Raw genomic sequence first — 23,977 nt, forward strand, 5'->3', positions numbered from 1 at the left:
TTGACCTCAACATGTACATGAATATTCGCCTTGGGTAGCCTATTGAAGGCCTTAGCATTTCCTTGATGCTCAAATAAATTGTATTGAATTGCTTGATGTAGTATAAAATGTGCATGACCATTGTGTATTCAAGCTAAAGAGTGGCCATATGACCATTTAAAATCCTTGTCATATTCGGCCATAAGCAAGCACAATGAGGTTTTAATAAATTGAATTTGTTTGAATTAGCTCAAGAGCTAAGAGGGCCACAATTGGACAAGGGAAGGAAAAGGTGATCGAATAGCCGAAAAAGCCGTTCGACAACATCCGAGGTAAGTCCTCAAGAAGTGACCTTACTTGAATTATGTGAGATGAAATATGGATGTGTATGATTATTGATTATGTGTGTATGAGTATTTGAATTCCACCGGGCTAAGTCCCAAGGCGAATATGCTAATGATATTAATTGTGTTTGAGCCTTAGTAACGAAAATGAAATATGTATGTCCAATGATTATTGATGTATGTGTGCATGAGAAATTGAATGATATCGGGCTAAGCCGAAGACAATTATGCTGAAATTCTATCCGGTTAAGACCGAAGGCAATTGTGCTAGTGGTTATATCCGGGCTAAGGCCGAAGGCATTCGTCGAAGTTATTCTATCCGGGCTAAGACCAAGGCATTTGTGCACGTGATTATATCCGGTTATATTCGAAGAATCTTGGGCTGGAGGTGAGTGTTGGTTGCTGAAATGAATTTAATTAGTACACTCGGACAGCCCAAAGGATAAGGTGCGTTATATGTGCATTGGAAAGTCGGCGTGTTTGAGCAACATTCGCTCAATCGACTAATGAATTTCAGTTATTGAATTGAATGATGCATTTGGCTATGTGAATGTATTGCTGTAAATTATAGTTCATTATATTCCTTGAGACTTACTAAGCATAAAAATGCTTACCCGTTGCTTTGGCTCTTAGTTTTCTAGATTTCGCTCGAGGCAATCGGTTTGGGATCGTTGAAGTCGAAGTCATCCACACTATCAAGCCTCCATTTTGGTATAAATTTTGGTTGAACTTGAGATGGCATGTATAGGACTACCTCTTGTTTGTTAAATACGTTGTAATGTAAGTATGTATGGCCATGCGAAAATGGCTCGAAAAGGGAGCATGAACTTAGACTTATTGTGGGTTGTATGTATATATATTTGGGGTCATGATGTGGCTATGGTTTGGAAATGGGAATGTTGGTCATATGATCAGCCATTGGCATGGTTAAAATGATCATATATGAACCTATGTATGGCAAGATTAGTTGAATCATGGAGACTACCAAATAGGTAAGTCCTACCTTAAAACAGATGCTGCCAGCTGCAGTGGCGTGAATGTGAAAAATCACCATAATTCATAGGAATGGAATCAAATAGTGAATAAGCTATGTAAATGAACCTTGATGAGTCTATTTTCATATGGAAGAAACGAAACGGTCATAGGAGTTACAGGTTAAGAGATATTAAAGCTATTGTGAGACAGGGCCAGAATGGTTTCTGGGTTCCCTGTCGCAACTTTAAAATTCACTATAAATTATCCAAAAGAATTAGGAGATATACCTTATATGTACAGATTCCATTTTGAGTCTAGTTTCATTAGAAACAAACGACACCAGCATTAAAGCCCTGTGCAGAGAGATATTCAAGTTATACGGCGCGAAGGTCAGAGCAGTCGATCCCTGTAACTTGGGTAACTTTAACTAATAAACTGTACCAATTGGCCCGACCAAAATCCTAGAAATAAATCCATGGATGTATATATGAGTCTAAATTCAGGAAAATTTACGAAACCAGTTTCCGAGTTTTGAAACTCGAGATATGATTTTTAAGGCGACAGTGACGCAGTTTTCCAGCCTGACTGGAAATGTCAAATTGGTGGGCAAAAACATGTGAACTTGGTTTGTTAACCCTCGGGTCCGACACCGGCGATGGTCTCGGGTTTGGGGTGTTACAGGTTCTTCCTCATAACTCATATTGGCTTGAATTTCAACCTCTGATGGACTAATCACGTGCGATGGATCAGATCTATAGCGTCGAAGCATCGAAACATGAAAGACATCGTGAATCTTTTCGAGTTCAGGGGGCAAAATCAAACGATATGCAACTGGACCGACTCGCTCGGATATCTCATATGGCCCAATGAACCTCGGGCTCAACTTGCCCTTACGGCCGAATCTGAGTATCTTTTTCCAAGGCGAAACCTTGAGAAACACTTTATCTCCCACCTGATACTCGATGTCTTTACGTTTCAGATCCGCGTACGACTTCTGACGATCAGAGGCTATCTTCAGACTCTCACGGATTACTTTCACTTTCTGTTCAGCATCTCTAATCAAATCCACCCCGAAAATTTTGCTTTCACCGAGCTCAGTCCAAAACAATGGTGTACGGCATTTACGACCGTACAAAGCCTCGTAGGGTGCCATCTTAATACTTGATTGAAAACTATTGTTGTAAGCGAATTCAATCAAAGGCAAATACCGTTCCCATGAACCACTGGAACTCGAGGATGCAACATCTCAACATATCCTCAAGTATTTGAATTATCCGCTCGGATTGACCATCGGTTTGGGGTGAAAGGCGGTGCTGAAATGCAACTTGGTACCCAAAGCTTCTTGCAACTTCTTCCAAAATCGCGAGGTAAATCTCGGATCTCTATCCAACACGATGGAAATAGGCACCCGTGTAATCTCACAATCGAGAAGCGTACAATTGGCTAGTTTGTCCATTGAAAATCCGTGCGTCGGGGACAAAGTGAGCCGACTTAGTCAATCTATCTACAACAACCCAAATCGCATCCTTCTTACTTGCTGACAGTGGCAGTCCGGATACAAAGTCCATTGTGACTCGATCCCATTTCCACTCGGGTATCGTAATCGGCTAAAGTAATCCACGAAGGCACTTGATGTTCCGCTTTCACTTGTTGACATATTAAACATCTCAAACAAAGTCGGAGATGTCTCGTTTCATACCATGCCACCAAAATCGGCGTTTCAAATCGTTGTACATCTTCGTACTCCGGGTGGATTGCCATTCGGCTACAATGGGCTTCGTTCAGAATTATCAAAATAAGTTCCGAATTCTTTGGAACACACAGACGACTTCTGAACCTCAAACAATCGTCATCATCTATTTGAAACTCCGATTCCTTGTTCGGAACACACTCAGTCCGTTTTGCGACCAACTCATCGTCAACTTTCTGAGCTTCACGAATTTGATGAGTCAACAATGGTTTGGCCTTTAATTCGGCTACTAACACATTGTCGGGTAGAATAGACAGGTGTACATTCATCGCTCGTAAAGCAAACAGCGATTTCCGGCTTAAGGCGTCCGCAACCACATTAGCCTTTCCCGGGTGATAGTCAATGACGAGCTCATAATCTTTTAACAACTCGAGCCAACGTCTTTGTCGCAGATTTAAGTCTCTTTGAGTCATCAAATATTTGAGACTTTTGTGATCCGAATACACATGGCACTTCTCACCAACTAAGTAATGTTGCCATATCTTTAAAGCGAATCGATGGCGACCAATTCGAGATCATGGGTCGGATAATTTTTCTCATGTGGCTTTAATTGCCTCGACGCGCAGGCCACAACTCGACCTTCTTGCATCAATACGCGCCCTAACCCAAGTAGGGAGGTGTCACTATAGATGACAAACTTTTGCGATTCGGTTGCACTAGAATTGGGGCTTCGGTCAAATAAGTTTTCGATTGATCGAAACTTTTCTGACATTTCTCCGTCCATTCGAACTTAACATCCTTTTGGAGTAGCTTCGTCATTGGCGTGGCTATCGTTGAGAAACCTTTTACAATCGTCGGTAATAACCGGCAAGCCCCAAAAAGCTCCGAACCTCGGTAGTATTTCTCGGAGGCTTCCAGTTAAGTATGGCTGAAATTTTGTTAGGGTCGACTCGAATACCCGATGTAGATACCACATGCCCCAAGAAGCTAACCTCTCTTAACCAGAACTCACACTTGCTGAACTTAGCATATAATTGCTTATCCCATAAAATTTGCAGCACTAACCTCAAGTGTTCAGCATGTTCGGTCTCATTTCCTGAATAGACCAAGATGTCATCAATGAACACGACTACGAACCGATCCAAATATGGTCTGAAGATCCGATTCATCAAATCCATAAATACCGCAGGGGCATTAGTAAGCCCAAACGGCATCACTAGGAACTCGTAGTGACCATATCTCGCTCAAGGCGTCTTGGAGTACGTCCGAATCTCGAATTCATGGCGATAATAGCCCGATCTCAAATCTATTTTCGAGAACACCGAGGCTCCTTCAGTTGATCGAACAAATCGTCGTCTGTGATAACGGATATTTGTTCTTTATCGTCGCTTTATTAAGTCGACGATAGTCGATGCACAGCCTCATGGTTCCATCCTTCTTTTCACAAACAACACCGGCGCACCCCAAGGTGAAAAACTCGGACGAGCAAAACCTCTATCCACCAATTCTTGCAACTGAGCTTTCAACTTCTTTAATTCCGTTGGTACCATACGATACGGAGCTATCAAAATTGGAGTGGTACCAGGTACCAATTCGATGCCAAACTCTAATTCCCGAACAGGTGGTAAACCCAGCAATTCTTCAGGGAAAACATCCGGGTATTCACAAACCACTGGCACAGATTCGGGTTTCTTTTCTGACTCCTTGTCATCGAGCACATACGCAAGGTATGCTTCGTACCCTTTTCTTACATATTTCTGGGCCAACATTGCTGATATTACAGCTGGCAACCCCTTTAAGTCCGTAGACTCAACCCGAATTATCTCGTTATTCGCGCACCTCAGATCGATAGTCTTGCTTTTGCAATTTACAATCGCATCGTGCATGGTCAACCAATCCAAACCAAGAATAACGTCGAATTCGTCGAACGGCAAAAGCATCAAGTCCGCCGGAAAACAAGAACCTCGAAATACTAGGGGACTTTTCTTACACACTTTGTTGACAAGCACGTAATGACCCAAGGGGTTTGACACCCGAATTACAAACTCGATGAGACTCAATAGGCAAAGTCTTCTTGGATGCTAAGGTTTCGCATATATAAGAATGAGTAGAACCGGGGTCAATCAAAGCAATCACATTAGTATCGAAAAGAGTGAAAGTACCGGTAATGGCGTTAGGGAGGATGCCTCCTCTCGTCTTGCGGATGGCATATGCTCTAGCGATAGCACGGGCCTCGGATCGAACAACCGTGTCGAGGCTCCTCTCGATTGCCACCCCTACCTCCGAAATTCTCGGGGACCTACCTCTAGCCATTGTTCCACTAGGTCTTGCACCTTGCATCTTATTCTTCTCATCTAGCTCGTGCAATCTCTAATGAAGTGGTCCTTGAACCGCATCCATAACAGCCCTATTAACAGACTTACCCCAACATTCACCTAGGTGTCGTCTTCCACATTGGGGGCATTCAGGTCTCTCTTGACTATTATTGCCCACACTAGCTACCGAAGTAGCTCGGGAGTCCGTCGATGGTCGGGCTCTAATGGAAATTCCCGCAGTCGCCCTCGACTTACTGGTGTCCTCCTTGAACCTCTTTACAGCCGAGAATGGAGCTTTACTCGTTGATCTTTTACGGTAATCTTTTGCTTCAAATTCAGCCTTCTTCTTCTCCTTCCCAAGTTCTTCCGCCTTGCAGGCTCGTTCGACTAGTGTCACGAACTCCTTTATCTCCAAAATTCCCACTAGTAACTTTAACTCTTCATTCAATCCTTCTTCAAATCTTTTGCACATAGCAACCTCATCAGCCACACACTCCGGGCATACCAATCGAGTCTTACGAACTCATGTTCAGATTCGAGATCTTGTCATACGGCCTTGCTTGAGTTCCAAGAATTCCTTGCGCTTCGATCGATGAACTGTTGACTAATGTATTTCTTTCAAATTCGACCGAAAGAAATCCCAAGTAACTCGTTCGTTTGGGACTATGGAAATTAAAGTCCTCCACCAATAGTAAGTGAGTCTCGCAACAAGGATATAGCACACTTAAGACATTCATCGGTGTGCATGACAGTTCATCTAACACTCGAATGGTGTTATCGAGCGAACTTCGGCCTTTTCGGCATCATCGGTAACTATGGCCTTGAACTCCTCAGCCCGCTTCCTTATCAGGTCTACAAGTGGTTTACTCAGCCTCACGGGATCGATGGCGAAGGCATTACGGGCTCTTGGGGTGGAGTATTTAAATTTGGGAATGGTTGGGCAGTAGGGTTGGTTCGCATATCGCGCGACCCACTTATTCATCATGGTGAAGAAAGCTTGTTTCGCCTTCATTTTGATTATTCGCGGATGATGAGGCTCAACAGGCGGTGTCCCTTGCGCGGAGCAGCCGCTACACTTTCAACGTCATCCGCCACGGGTCTCTATCCGGGTTCCATCGCTAATCAAAACAAAAATTTCAACCGTCAAGTCATCACATTATTAAGCACTAACAATTTGGCATGTATAGCTAGACTCACACGCTCTATGGTAGTCCTAGAACCGACTAAACCATAGCTCGATACCAATTAAATGTAACACCCCAAACCCGTGACCGTCACCGGATTTGAACACGTGGTGTTACAGGGCTTACTTCCTTATTTCTCTCTTTGAAATATTTGATTTACATTCGGGCGGGCTAGCTAACTGCGTCACTGTCACCTTAAAAATCATATCTCGAGTTACAGAATTCAAAAATCAGTTCCGTAAATTTTCCCTGAACCTAGACTCATAATACCATCTACACATTTTTTTCTAGAATTTTTGGTCAAGCCAATTAGTACATTTTATTAGTTAAAGTCACCCATGCTACAGGGGTCAACTACACTGACCTTCGCGCATTGCGACCTAGATATCTTCTTGTACAGAGCTTCAATGCTCATGCCGTTTGTTTCTAATGAAACTAGACTCAAAAGGGAATCTGCACATATATGGCACGACTTCTAATTCCTTCTGGATAATTTATGGTAAATTTTCAAAGTCGAGACAGGGGATTCAGAAACCGTTCTGGCCCTGTCTCACGAGAACTTTAATATCTCTCAGTATACTGCTCATATGGTCGTTTCGTTTCTTCCATATGAAAATAGATTCATCAAGGTTCAATTTCATAATTTATTCACTATTTAATTATACTTCTACTATTTTTAGTCATTTTTCCATCTCACCTCACTGCTGCTGGCAGTATCTGTTACCAAAGCAAACAATGACTATTTCATAAATCTTCTATGGCCATCTATTACATCATACATAATACAAACTATGGCCACCTTATCAAAATTTAAGTTTCTAAGGCTCGTAACTATAGGTTTTAGAATCACACTCAACCGACCACATAGGCCATTTTCGCATGGCTTAAAGTTTACAACCCACAATTCAACAAAACAAAATAGCCTATACATGCCAAATGTTCTCCTAGCTCAACTACGAAGACAATACCAAAAGATTTCCAGCGGTGTGATGACTTCAAAGACGGTTTCGAGAACGCAACAATCACGAGTCCAAGAGACCTAAAATGGGTGACACGAAAACACCGAGTGAGTTTATAACTCGAGAAGTCATAAGCATTCAACACCATCCATTGATAAAGTTATCACAACATGAAACAATAACGAGGCTAGGTACTCATCCATATCGAAACTATACCATAAATCCTCGGACCTTTCGGTTCAATCTCATACCAAGTCATACATCCACATTTCATATTCTATACAATAAGATATTTGAGGCACTTTACACACCAACTCATTCACACCACAATTATACAATTGCAATCATCACATAGATCTAAAGCTTACCAAGCTCAACCCCTAGCATGAACGTATTTCCTATTCGTCATGAGCTCAAGGTACTTACCCGATCCGCTGTCCATACTCAACTCGATGGAGACACACCCTCCATATAATTGTTCGATCGGAGATATATATATATATATATATATATATAGTGTCACTTACCTACGATGCTTAATACTCGATTTCGCACACTTAGTGCCATGCGATTTAAGCCCACACATAGTGCCATACCCTTGAGCTCGCACACCCAAGGTCAGATATTTCCAGCATGCACACTTAGTGCCATATATTTCCAGCATGCACACTTAGTGCCAATCTCGTCACCGTACACGTATTGCCGCACACTTAGTGCCGAAAGTAAACTTTCTACACATTTCACTATTTCTTTTACATTCAACAAATGTCATCACTCCATACACATACATTTTCATTTATATATATATATATATCATCCCATTAAACACAATTGCATAGATTTTACAATCATTTAAGCAATATCAAACATATGTGCTAATGACTTACCTTGTGTTGGGTAAAAGCAGTCCAAGTCGGCTACTCAATGACCTTCGTCTTTCCTTGCTTGATTCTCCTTCTTTAACTCCTTGAGCTTAATCAATAAATCAACTAGTTTAACCATCTTACTAAACATTCACAATTCAATTACACATGCATATGTATGTATGTGTATTCGGCAACCATTCTCACTTATTACCCATTTAGTCAATTATCTAAGCCAAGATAAGGCTTCAATACGGTTGCCTCTAACCGAATACATGCACACCAATCTACTTCATTTGGCCGAATATGCATGTCTATGTTGAGGCCAATTTTACACTTAATACCACACACAAAAAAAAACAGCATACATTTTACTAACTAACGCATTACATATTGTAGGTCAATATACATCTCTCATTTACTACATAACCGAAACATCATCACAAGCAAATAGACACCTTGAAATAGTATATAGATGTCATACCAATTCATCATGTGCAAACATATATTCATGTAGGTGCAAGGGCCGAATCTCAAGTTGTTTATATCCAAATATAAACACATATCCAAAGCTCAAATCTTACCTACCATGCAACATGCATGAATCATACTTATGGATATACCATGACCGAATACATCACAACATAATAATTTTGGTCATGATTAAGCAAAGAACTTAATGTCTTACTCAAAAATACTAAAAAGAAAGTCCAAGAGCCATCAATCCCCCATCACATATACCATTAACAAGCTTCATATTTAACATGCAATGGCATTAACACAAAATCCACCTTGGCCAAATACCATCCCCATGATATAACAAAGGTTTGAACCATGGCTAACATGAACATCAAGTTAGCAACTAAAACATGCATGAATCTCATGACACAACCTCATACATACCTTAATCTTGATGCAAGTTTAGCCAAATCTCCTTCTAGATCTCTTCTAAACCAAAAATGGAGCAAAAATCTCTTCTTCCTCTTAGAAATTTCGGCCAAAGGAAGGAGGGAAAAAGATGAACAAATTTTTTTGTTTTTCTTTCTTACCTACACGGCAATGGGGGGGGATGCTACACTCACACACTTTTTTTTTTGTTTCTCTTCCCACATCTTAATTATTAATCATTTCTCTCATCATCCATTAACAAAACATGTTTCAACATGTTTTCTTTGCCCATAAACCATGTCATGGCGGCCACTAAGCTTCCTTTGGGAAATTTGACATGCAAATCCTTTATTTTTGCATGCATTATCAACTAGTCATCACACATTTCCCCATCATACTTTCAAAGTTTACTACTAGGTCCTTCTAGTAAAATTCACATTTATAACTCTAAATCGAAACATCAAAAATGTCACACATGAATTAACACATATCATAGGCATCAAAATAAATTTTAAATTATTTTTATGCCTCGGTTTTGTGGTCCCGAAACCACATCCCGTCTAGGGTCAATTTTGGGCTGTCACAAACTATTCTATTTAGGAATAGAATTTCGAATCAACACCTTCTTTTCTTTGATGTAATGTAATGCAAATGCATGAATGCAAAAAGATATCGATCTCGATTCAATTTCATTTTAGAAAACGTTATTTAAGGAACAAAAGTCTTTTCATAAAACGTATTACAAATACGCTTTAGCTCATAGGCCCAGAGTCTTAACCCTATCTAATAACAAAGCTAACTCTCGACCTCTATCTGAACTGCCTCACTTTATATTGCCTTAGGATTATATCAAACATCCTCAGTGCTTATTGAGAGTCTTCAAATTTCTGCCCCCACAGAACATTTTGAATTGCTTGCATGGGTATCTTCGCAGCATAGTTAATCTCCACTTTAAAAGTCTTTAAACAATATGATTTTCTTTAATCTCTTTCTTTCATGCTCATTTGGGTTGTCCCGACCATTAGGTCTTGTATTTCCATTATTTCTGATAGGTACAACATCCTAAAGAACCACAATGAATTCCAGCTTGTTGTTTGGTAGTGGTCCTATAGTAAGTGAGCCTTTCTACCATCATAAGCAAAACTCTTTCCATCCAATTCAATTTTGTATGTCTTATACCCCTACCATCCATGAGGTGACTATCTTCATCTGTAATGGTAGAAGTGTCCCTCAATACTCCCCACGCTCACCTTGAATTGTTCATCTATCTTCATGTCAAGCAAATACTGCAATTCCCCATAACTGTTGTAGAACAACTGCTTGGCTTCGTTACTCCATTAATCCCATATTTCCTTTAACTTTTGGAGGTTATTTTGCATCACACTAATGAGAGTGTAGTCTCATAATTCTAATGTATATCCTTCGATGACACTATTTCCTTTTTCTATCTGGGTTTTCTTTGACCAAGCACAAACGAAAGAGTTGTCCTCCACTTTATTAAGATATTTGTTCCCCATTACAAAACTTTCTAACTCAGAAATCGAACCTTGAATCGACACCTTTTAATGATAAATGACATGCAATGATAGCAAAATAAGAAAAACAAGTCAGTATCACATATATAAAAAAATATAATAAATAAGAACTTATAAAGGTAGGCACTAAAGGTCATCATCATACTACCTGGGGCAAGTACTTAAAGTTCACTATATGTAGTTCGGTTCTAAAGCAAGTGTAACGCCCCAATTTTCGGGAATTCTGTAAAAGTTGTAAAATTTAAAATTCTGTGTTCTGTTTGTTATGTGTAGGATTAATCATGTTGGTGGGCCTCTAGAAGGCCCAAGCTTAGGATAAAACCGGTAGTTTTAATTAAATTTAATTCTATAAGAGAAAGGGTTACGATAAATTGGGTTTTAGGAATTATTTGTGAAAAATGGATCACAAGGAAGCAAGTGGTAAGTGGCATGTGGCGCCACTGGGAAGGATGTAGTGGCGTGTGGAAGCTTGGGAGGACCAGGTTCAAGTCACAATGACAACAAATTAAGTGATTAATTTTATGTACAGAAAGGGAAGTAGTGGAACTAAAATAAAAGTCATCGGAAGAGTTTAAGAGGGTAAGGGATTGAATAAGGATAGAGATAAGGAGGAAATCTAGGAGCTGATTGGGGTGAGCTGTTTTGGCGAATTTTGGACTCTTGAGGAGCAAGAGGTGGCCGCCAAGGGTTTCTTTAGGAGGGTAAATTCGCTAGGTTAAAGTGCCGATATAAATTCGGCAATAGGAAGGGAGTTGTGCCGTTTGTCGCTTTTCTCACCTTCTCCCTTTAGCCATTTTGCTTTCTTCTTATTCTCTTTCTCCATAGCCAACCTTTCAAACCTCTTGTCCATCTCCACCCTACTCTACATCACTTTCCTCCATTAATTTTCTTAGACTAAAGCCGAACCTCAAATCTCAAAATCCAAAAGCTATATTCTTGTGCCGTTTTTCCAAAGCCATATTCCTCAATATGTTTTCCTTTTGACCAACATTCCTCTCCTCTAAACCCCTAGCATCTGTCGACAACATTACCGGGGTTATAGCCTCAAATCATTATTTTCTATATCACCTAGAAAAGCTGAAACTACTATAGAGTTAGGGACTTGTAGCCGAAACTTCAAAGCTTCTAGATTCAAGTTTTACCGTCATTTAAAGGTTGAATCTGCATCAGATCTACGTGGAAAGCAGGAAGGAATAAGTGGTAAGTGCTCATCACTCCAAATCTAGTCTTATTTTTCAAGTTAGGAAAAAGCCGAAGTCCCTAAAATCTAGGGAGGCTATCGATTTGGGCATAGGGCATAAAGGGTCTTTAACCGATGATTTATTTTGATGATTAGTGTCTTCTCAAGGGTTGGATCGAAGGCTTGGATCTTTGGAACAATCAGACTTGGATCTAGCCATCGGATTTCGGCAAGAAGGTAAAGTTTTAAAGGCTTTTAGGGACAGAGTCGAATATGGGTAAGTAATTATGGAGATTAGTGTTGTGATTTGCAATCTAAGAATTGTAGCAACGTAATTGTAGGAAGTTCATGCGTGGATCTTGTCAGCAAGTCGTCACAAATCAGGTGTGTAACTGACACCCTTTCATAGGCTAGATCGGCAAAAGCCGAAAAGCCGAAATATCTAAAAACTGGTATTTTGGGCGCTTGCGAGTGTGCGAATGCTCGTGAGACGTATGGGTAATTATTACTGGTAATCGGAAGTGATAAAACTGTAGTATGCGCGATTTCGTGCGTTTTGATATTTTGGGCTTAATGGGGCAAAATTGGGTTAATGGGCCAACGGGCCCAATTCGATAAGAACGCTCGGTAAGTGTTTCTGGCTAAACGTAATAGCTACGATATGCATGAAAACCTTAGAAATAGTTAGATTTACTAGAATACCCCTATGTATGCAAAATTACCATTATACCCCTATGTATGCTAAATGACCTTTATACCCCTAGGGTTAATTTTGTCTGAAAAGCATGATGAATTAAATCTGTATGATGCATGCCATGAATGTATATCTGTTGCATGGGGACATGGGTTATATTATGGAGGAAGCGTCCTGGTGGCTATGCCACAAATTATCTGTTCTGGTGGCCCTGCCACAAATTATCTGTTCTGGTGGCACTGCCACAAAATATCTGTATCTGGTGACTCTGTCACATTTTCTGTATCTGGCAGCCATGCTGCATATTTCTGTGGCGTGTAGCGGTTGGGTGGGTCGAGTAGTCTCCCCACATGGTGAAAGGATGGTATGGGGGTGTATGTGGTTGGATATGGTTGGGTTTACGCATAAGCATGATATATACATTACAGTGCATTGCGGGCCTACGGGCTTTATTCGATATCTGCTCGGCCGAGGCCAACTTATTCTCTCTCGTGGTTTGAACTGATTTAGGCTATGGTTGGGTTGAATTACACCTGAGTTTTCCAAAACTCACCCTTATTTTCATCCTCGCAGTAATCCTCAACCATAGTGGGCTTGGAGCTGTGAGGATTTGGGTCGCCACATGTTTCTCGAACTGATTTCTTTACGGTGAACTGGACGTCCTTTTAATTTCATCTATGGTTTTGGGTTTTAAGTGTAATAAGGCCTTTTAATTATTTTTATGGTTTTAATTACTTTTATTATTTTATTTTACTATGATGAAGAAAACTATGATGACTAAGGAAAATAGGTTAGCTTTAGGACGCGTTTTCAAAAACATTAAGGGATTTCAAAATAACACGATTACAAGTAAGACTTCCGCTAAGCAAACGTTTTCAAACTTAATCATTTTCTTAAGATAGACATAACCAGACGGTTTTCTCAAAATTATACGAGTCGTTAAGGTGTGGCAATGGTGGTGTGCATGTCTAGGATTGGATCCGAAGGAGCTTGGTACTTAGCGGTCAAGCGGACTCACCTCCTCTTCTTCCCGGTTTCCTACGGTGCATGCTTCTATTCACCTTAACCTGCTTTAAAAAGTATCTTTTACAACCTAAACTAAGTAAAATGGAACGTTTTGAACGCATCGATGTGACGCACCGGATTCGGTCATAACGTCTAGGCCGGGTTTGGGGTGTTACAGCAAGGGTACCTGAACCAGCAGATTCCTCGATCCTCACCTATTATAGGCTCATATGGACCAAGTTCAGTTCAGGGGGACACATTTCCCTATGGCCATGCGGAGATGAAAATCTCACGAAGACATAGGTACGGATGTATCCCGAAAGCAATCCACTAGCCCATGCGGAGGTGAAAACCTCACGAAAGCATAGCTTCTCACTCTCACTTAAGGGTGTGAACACAACGGTCATGCAAATGGAATGTGTGCGTAAACAATAACAAACATATGCAACTAACACATGTAAAAATGACATATTTTAAAAATTTTCCAAATTTTCGACATTAAGACAGAAAATAATCAATTTTCGGCTTGACTCTCTTATAGGTCCCCAGCGGAGTCGCCAAGCTGTCGAAACCATTTGTTTAAAGGGGTTTGAAAAACGGGGTTCGACTTTTTGAAAAATAAAAATAGGAGTCGCCACCAACCTTTTTAGGTGTGATTGGATCACCTTTATAAAACATTTTGGTCTACGAAATTCAAGAAAATAGGTTCGGGAGTCGGTTACGCACAAGGAAGGATTAGCACCCTCGTAACGCCCAAAATTGGTACCGAATTGATTATTTATTGTCCTAATGTCGAAAATTTGAAAAGATTTTAAAACTTGAACAATTTAAAGTTGAAACTTGAGATTCCTTTGTTCCGAAAGTATACAAACATTACATCCAGCATGTTAGGACACGATGTTTTAAATCCTCGTAACTAAAATTATCTCATGATTTTGAAAATTTATTAAAAGGATATTTGGTTATTTAGTCAAACAAAAAATCACAACCCTGCATGTTAGGGCACTATTTCCCGAATTTCTAAACACCAAACATTTCCTTATTTAAGAAAAACTTTTCAATTAAATGAAATATATTTTTTAAAACAATGAATAATATAGAATTTAATAAAAAATAGTTTGATATAATACTAAAATTATTAAAAAATAAAATATAAAAGAGAATTAAAAATCAAGGAAATAGGGATTCAATCAAAATAAAAAAAGTTGAAAACGAAAATGAACAAAGAATAAATAAGAACAAACCGTAGAAAATAAGAACGCAAGAGGGAGAGAAATTTGAGTGAATGCTCTTAAGAATTCTTATTGCTTCCCAAAACTCAAGTGTAGTCAAGTTGTTTTACAATGAGGGGGGAGGCCTCTATTTATAGTTGAGCCTCCCCAAATCCAACGGTACAGATCAATTACATCAACGGTTAAGATTAAAAGGTATCTACAAATTAAATCTCTAAGATTACAAAATCATATCTTCTAAGATTGCATATCATATCTAAGATTGCAATCATATCTAAGATTGTATCATATCTAAGATTGCATATCATATCTAAGATTGCATATCATTGAAGATTATATTTTCATATGAGTCAAGCTTGTAGATGGACCTTAAATCTTTTCAAGTAATGGATCATTCCGATCGGGCCAAATTATATTTGTAATTCTGGACTGAACTTGGACTTCGGTTTTTTTTTTTGGGGGTTTATTATATTTTTGTTTTTAGACTTATTTCTGGGCCCGGGCAAAATTGAGTGTCTATAAACAAATTATGAACATATAACAAAAGTCAAAAGAAAAGAAAAAGATAAGACTAAATACAAATTTTAAAAAAATATATAAATAATAAAGGAGAACCTTTTTTTTTTTAAAAAAATACTATATGATGTAGTAATTTAGTATACATTTATAAAAATAATTGTAACAACCCTTAACCCCAAAACGTCCTCTGAACAGGGTTACGGAGTATTACCAGACCTATCAGATATTTACAATTAATATACACATAAGACACCCTAAGTACATGCCATTACCAATAATTAACAGACTTTACCTTATTGAATTCGGGATCGGCCTGGGATGCTGATTCAACGTTCTATCTTTACTCAACCTGTGCACGGAAACAAACCGTACGCTGAGTATAGGTATACTCAGTGGGATTTCTATAATCCGAACATTTAATAATATAACAAATACTTACGATCATAGTAACAATTACAATTATTTAATTATTTATTTCATTGATAAATTTCAACTACTTACCATATAAATTCTATACAAATCATATAATAAACACAATAACATAATTGTTCAATTTCTTAAATAAATCCATTATTATTTATTCCATTCTTTTCATTTACTAACCTAGATAGCTTTCCACAATTTATTCATAAGTCATTAAACAATTATAATATTCACTTTTATCCAATCCAGAGCTACATGATTCATTTGTTTCAATCATACTTTAATTCACTGTTTAATTTCAATAAACTATATTCAACTATTCACTTTTCAATCAATGTACTGTACATATCCATTTCAATAACAGTCATTACCATTCATATCAAATCGACTTGCTATCCCAGATAGCTTTCACTGTATAATACGATTCGTGTGTTTCAGTCCACATTTCAATTCTTCATCTAGTGACAATCTGATCACTGTTATATTTAATAACCCCTATTAACATGACTCAGACTCAGACAGATACACGGATCCAACCAAACACACCAGAATATCCAACCCAAACACACCCGGAATAATATATCCTCCCAAACACACCAATAAAGCATTAAATGCCTCTTCGGACAAACCGAAGTATATAATAACAGAAACATCTTCTCGGCCGACTTACAAATCTCCTCATCACATGACAAACCCAATGGCATGCCATTTATATCCAATCTAGTCCGACAAGTTAATAGGGTATTATTTTACTTTTCCAATTTCAATAATTTTTTCATCAATATACCATTCTAATAATCACGTATATTCACACATTTTCATAATTTCATACATTTTCATTCAATTCAACAAATATATTTCAATTATTCATATTAATTCATAATGCAACACAATTCAATTTACTTTTCAAGATCAAATATACAAATATCACAAATCTCATATATTCATATCAATTTCCTCATATTTCCAATCAATATATATTTTTTAATATAACATTCATTCAATATTCAAATTTTACATAAATCATATTTATTATATAATTCAATCAAAATAAATTCAATCAATATATAATTCAATATTAATTTAATAAAATCATAACATGCCAAATCAACCCTCTCCATTATCAAACACAATAATTCTCACTTCAACATTCACTAAAAGCATTGAATAAAATATAACAAGTAATAACTAGGTTCGGATTATAGAAATACAAACCGTATTTTCTCGAGCTAACGACCGTTGTCTTTACTATTTTTTCTTGCTTAGCCGAGATTTCCCGAGACAACATTAGCTATTCAAATTTAAAGCTTCCAAATCCTCATTCTCCCTTTTCTTTTTCTTTCCCCTTTTCTTCCTTTTTCCCGTTTGCTATTCTGTTTCTGTCTCTTTTGTTTCCTTTCTTTCTTTTATTTCATTTACTATATATATATATATATATATATATATATATATAAAATAACTTATTAAATATCTATTTAATAATCAATATATTTATTACAATTGTAATATTACTTATATTTACACATGTAACATATCATCATCATACATTTGTCATGTTTTAATTTATTTATTACATAAAAATCTTATAATATAATTATTTAATTTATAAATATCTTTTATAATTAATAAATATCTATTAATAATTAAATACATATATTACAAATGTATATATTTTATTTATACACTTGTATCAAATCATATCCACACATTTGTCTTTATTTAATTTATTCATCATATAATATCAATTTAATAATAATAAATACATTAATATTTACTTAAATAATAAGTAAATACATACATGTATTACAAATGTATGTATAATATTTATTACACTTGTGCCAAATCATTTTATACACTTGTCTTTCTTTTATTTATTTTATTTATTTCATATAAAATCTATTTAAATAGAAATCAATTAAATAGAATATACTACAATTGTACAAATATATGTATTACACTTGTATATTTTATTTACCATACATTTGTCTTTATTTAATTTATTTATCATATAAATATCTTATAATATAATTATAATAAATTAATTTAATATAATTTATTACTAATAAATATATATATATTTTATAATTAAAATCAAAGTAAAAATCTTAGATTTTTACTTTATATGCCACCTCACTTATGCTAAATGGCATAATTGCCATTTTGGTCCTTTTATTTTCTTTTAATCTATAATTTAACTTTTACCCTTATTCAATTTAGTCCTTTTCTTAGTTACTCTTAATTAAGCTAAATTCAATCAATTAAACTCTAATTAACCACTCGACTAACTTCATAAATATTTTTAATAATTATTTACTAATCTATTTTTTAGAAACGAAGATCCGAAAATACATTTTTTTCGATAACCTTAAAATTTGGGTCGTTACAATAATAATATGTTAAATATGAACAAAATTTTATAATAAATTTTAGAATATTACATATTAAATACTAAATATTTAATAATGATATATGTATTATTTAAAAAATTTTAAAATTGTACATAATAATAAATAATAAATAATAAAATAATAAAATAATATAATATATAATAAAAATAATATAATGAATAATATATTATAAAGCATATAAATAAAATGTATAATAAAATATGAAAAAAATTTATATATAAATTTTTTTATATATAAACAATGTTTATAGTAAAAATAAATAATATATAAAATATTTAAAATAAATAAATTGTATAAAAATTTAAAAGGACGAAAATAAAATAAAAATAAAACTCTAGGGTTAATTTTAAAATAATAAAATGAATTTTAGACCCAATTGAAACACATGCTAAAAGCCGAGGGACTCACTGGGCAATTTGACCCTAATCCCAAAACGACGTCGTTCCCAAAATAGGCCTTATTATAGCAGCTAGGACTAAATTAAAACAAGAATAAAAGGTCAAGGCCAAATTATAATAAAAATAAAATGAAATTATAAAAATTAAAAATGCGGAAGGACCAATTGGGCTATTTGCCCATTCACCAAAAACGCACGAATCCTCCCCGGGTCATGGGTCAACGAGCGAATCCTCAGCCTTGAAACGACACCGTTTTGAAGCTTATTATTTTAAGCCAAAACGACGTTGTTCCTATGAGGCAATATAAGCCAAATTTTGGCCCTAAAAAATCATTTTAAACCCGTTAAAAAAAAACTAAAAAACCCTCTGAAAAGAGGATTGAGAGCAGTCCCTCGGAGCTCCGTCGAGCCTCCATCATCGGGCTCCCACGCGCCCACGCGCCGCTCTCGACTCTGCCACGTACGGCGGTCAGGATTCTAAAATCCTCCCTTTTCACAGTGAATCGAGAGGTAACCCTTTTTTACCCCTTTTCTAGTACTTTATATGTATGGAATGCAGGTATCCAAGAAGAAAATAAAAAGAAAATAAAGTGAAAAGAATCACCTCTGTTTACTGGCAAAGCTTAAAATCTATAATGTTTCTCTATGTTTTTATATCTTATTCGTCCTTTGTTACAGATTAAAAAAAAAAAGAGGCTTTTATAGCCTTCTGTAAATTGTTACATTTTGGGAAAGAAATCTTTGATTTCTTTCCATGTTTGCTTCTCTTTTCTGCTGTGGTTCTTTCCTTTTTGCAGGTACCAGCGAGAATATCACAGCGGTGAGTGCGCTGGCGTTTGATTTGTGCACCGATTATGGTGCGATACAGAGGTAGAGTCACGGCGCCAATGGAAGCGTCGATGAAAGGTTACTGGAACAGCGCGAGACGAAGGGGTGTGACGATTGTAGTGCTTGCGGAGCGAAGCTTCCGGAAACCCTAGGGTTTCCTAACCTGCTAACTGAGTTGGGCCTTTTGGGCCCCGTATATTTGGGTTGAGGGTGTAATGGGCTACTGGGTAATTTAGGTATTTGGGCTACGGTAGAGGTTTGGGTGTAATTGGGTTTAAGTGTTTGTGGGCCTTGTAAAATGGACTTGTTTAAAAAACTTTATTTTTTCTTTTATTTAGTTTATTCTATTTTTTAAACTTTTAATAGCCTGGGCAAATTGGGCCTATTACACACCATCTAGTTGATCACCTCCATTGAACGTACCTCTATAACTAAAGAACATTTATCCTTCGATCCCATCTCTAAAACCATATCCAAAGCAATGCAAACTGCCCCCACCTCCGCTGCTTTTTCTGATATGTGACCAAAAAATAAAGCTCTTGCCTCGCCATCCAAATTTCTTAGCACCCCTCCACACCCAGCTTCGTCCTCCACCATCACACCACAAACATTAAATTTAACCCCGCCATAACACAGCGAACACTAGAACTTGCCTCTCATACCTGAGTTTTTAATGTTACACCAACTTTTATATGGATAGACCCACCAGATTCTTTCATCTACTTACAATTCTTTATACACTGATCTAATCCACATCAATGCCCGAGTCTTTGAAAGAAAAACCAAGTTGGACATTTTCAGCCACTTTTTATTGAACACCAGCTCATTCCTTGCTAACCACATTGACCAGCAAGCTGCTAACACTGATATCATCCATAAACTTTTGATCACACCTATATAGGGGCCATTCTTAAAAATACGAAAAAATCAAAGAAACCTTCAAATTGCCTCAATTTCACCTCCCACCAATCCATAATTTTTCTCCAAAAACTCGCAATGAAATTACATTGAAAAAATAGATGCTCCGCAGTCTCCTGATCTCTATAAAACCAAGGGCAGCCATCCTCCAAACTATCCAACTTCATGCCTCTTCTAATTAGGAACACCTTCGTAGGAAGATGATCAATAGAAATTATCCATAGAAAAATTCTCACTCTAGGAGGCACCTTTAACTTCTAGATTTTATCTAAATCATTACTCATGTCCACCTCCCCCACTGAGAGCAATAATTCAGTTAATTTTCTCACCGAAAACACCCATTTACTGTCATGTTTCCATAATAATTTGTCTTCCACCTCAGGGAACAAAATCATATTGCTCACCGCTTCCTTTAAACTAGAGACCATTTGAACCTCCCTTTCCAATAACGGGCGAGAAAAAAGATCAGCCCAATTGACCTTCTTGAACCCTTTTGATATTGAGAAATCTATGACCTTGCCTTTTTTATTCAAGGCTAAACGAAATAATATTGGAAATTCCACTCTCAAAGGTCTATCACCACACCAGGCATCCTCCTAAAATAAAATTGATTGACCATTCCCCACCAGCCATCTAAAAGACTCAATCCCTATCCATCTCGCAACAATCGAATCTTTTGCATTCTCCACAATACCTCTCCAAACTACCGACATATCTTTTGGTTGTTCATTTTGAACCTCCAACCCTAATAACATTGTTGATGCCTCAAAAGCAGTTTGGAAGGCTCTTGGAGTGCCTGAGAACGACTGGGGTGGGATGGATATCTACTGGTCTAATGCTGATTAATCACTTTATCCATATTTATATTTATAATGTATGTTTTAGACTAAAGATTTCTTGTGCATTCTTAGTTAATATTTATGTTACTATTAATGTAAAATTTATATATATATATATTATGTTTTTGGAGCCATAAATTATGTTTTATATCTTCATCATTTGCTCTATCCTTACTTCTTACTTGGAGAAATTCTTAATTAATTCTCGAAATTAGACGAGTGTTGGATTTGGTATGCATTCAATAGGGGTGTAAATAAGGCACTTGTGCTCACAGATTATTCAAAAGAAATTCAAATTTGATTCAAGCAAATTTGAGCCAAGCCCAAGCTTGATTGAGCTTTTAATATTATTATTATTATTATTATTGTTATTATTATTAGGTCATGTTTCTTCCTATTTTGTATAAATCATGAAGAACAAACAAAGGAGATAATATACAAATGTTGAGGTTGAACTCTAAATAAACTAAAACGACCGATTAATCTACGGTTTCTTCTTTGCTTCTTTTGCGGCCAAATTTGGCATGTTCGAAAGAGTAAAATTAATTTCAAACCTGCTCATCAAGTCATTGTAGTATAGTGGTGAGTATTCCCTGTTCGATCCCCAGCAACGATGTTTTTAAGAAGGCCTTTTGTTTTGTCAAACGTAAATGAAAATTTAACTTCCCTAAATGTCTATTTGGAGCCTTTTGGAACAGTGAAATCAGTTTAAGCTTAATTCAGAGTTTTACTTTTAAAACTTCATTTCATGTTTTCAACTGTTTCAATTAACTTCAATGACTAGTGTCAATTAGGCAAGAAAATGAGAGAATTTTGATAGAAAACATTAACGAAATTACTAAAAAAGCCTTAAACTAAAAAATGGTCCCCAAACAATAACGCTTTTTCAATTTATGTACTTAAAACTTATCTTTTTTTTTTCAGAAGTGCTATTTGAACTTTCATTATGTTAACACTATCGTTCTTTCCTTGAATTGCCATTTAAAATAATTGTTTAAGCCAACCAGAGCCTGGCACATAATCAAAAAAATAAATGTTTAAAACTCAAGTTGTGAAATTTTAGGTTCAAAATGTTCAAAAACATTTTTGAATTATTCGGGTTTTTATTAAAATTGATATTTTAATTTTCGTAAAGTGAAACCAATACTCTAGCGCCGATTCAAGTAAGAAACTTTGAACTTTAGATACGCTTTAGATACTTTTACATTAGTTACTTTAGTAAAACTATTTACCTCTACAAATGGTAGCAAATTAAACATTCTCTAAACTCTGATAAAACTCTAAATTTAGGATTTTTCATTACACCTAAGCTAATTCATAAAACTCTGGAATTGTAGATAAGATAATAAGTACACAAGGTGCACGATGTCATGGTACTCATGCGCTAGGAGCAAAAATAATTCCACTTTTGTACAAAACAAGATTCAAACTTGGAAACTAATGGTAACCTAAGACCTTACCATTGAACCAAGAACCTCATTCTTGTTAATAATTAAACAAACATTATAAATAAACTAGATGTGGCTAGCTAGATATAGGGATAAAAATAACAAAAATTTAAGTAGAAGGAAACATATACAAGCTCTCAAACACACATCTAGAACACTTAACCATTGAGCCAGATCAATTTACTTTACACAATAAACAATTCAAATATTAAGAAACTTGGGGCGTTACAGTTTTTTTAATTTTAAAGACAACAAATTTTAATGTTTATATTATAGAATTGTATAGTATTATAAATTTAATTTTTATATGATATAAATTATATAATATACTATAGAACTAAAAATTGAGTTGGGTTTGGCTCAGTTAGGCTAGTCTTAACTCTTCCATAATTTATATGAGTTAAATTTTTTACCCAAATCTAATTTTCGTGTTTAATATTTTTAATTTCCAAATTACGAATAAAATTTAAACTTTTGGTCTAACATATCTTCTTCTGGCGAATAAAAACAATATTATATGTTGTTGCTTTACCATCACAAGAGTATAAGTGCCAAGTGATTGAGACAAAAGATTATTATGCTAACGAATTTGCAACTTTCATGGAATGGTGTGATTTTCTAGGTGTTCGTGGGCCACGCAAGAGAATTCGAAAACGATTAAGGATAAGGAAGAATATACGACTCTTAAGAGGCTTTATTCGTGCGCTAAACAAAAGACGTATTGAACAAGGATTTGTAAATAATTAGATCTTTTGAGCATGGATTCTATTTAATGGATTTTAAATTGTATTAGTTTAATTTTAACTTGGTAGGTCGGATTTTTATGATTGGGATGAAAATTGATGACTTTGTCATGTTTTTAAGGATTATTTCAGTGAAATTGCGATACCTAATGGGGCATATCACGATTTCCTGGACAATTTCGAGAAGGACCAAAAATCTTTAGTAGTATCACAATATCCACCTCTTGATATCGCAACACCGTTGAAATTTCAAAAGTAATTTTTTTTTGTTTTACACAGTGGTATCGTGACACTGAAGGCAAACTCGCAGATGAGGGGTCAAAACAAGGGATATCGCGATATCCAACTTGGGTCACGTAATACTCGGTTCCAGATATCGCAACCCATCCGTTTTTTAGGCTTAAAGCCTCCAAATACTCCAAAAATCTCAAACCTTCTTTTACTTCCCCAAAACATTCATTCTAAATCCTTAAAAATTCTTCCCCGTATAAATTTTTCTCAATCTCCCCTTCAAATTTCCTTCATGTAACATCCCAAATTTAGCTCCCAAAAATTTAGAAATATATCAAAAATAAGGAATTGATTGAATGGTTAGTTATTTAATGTAAAAG

At 36.2% G+C, this 23,977-nt stretch overlaps 1 pseudogene; it reads left to right on the forward strand.

The window, feature by feature from the left end:
* The window catches only part of LOC108450887 (uncharacterized), a 147,336-nt pseudogene that overhangs the window by 59,236 nt on the left and 64,123 nt on the right, over nucleotides 1–23,977 (forward strand).

This window comes from Gossypium arboreum, chromosome 5 (genome assembly GCF_025698485.1).
Source record: "Gossypium arboreum isolate Shixiya-1 chromosome 5, ASM2569848v2, whole genome shotgun sequence".
NCBI classification, from domain to species: domain Eukaryota; kingdom Viridiplantae; phylum Streptophyta; class Magnoliopsida; order Malvales; family Malvaceae; genus Gossypium; species Gossypium arboreum.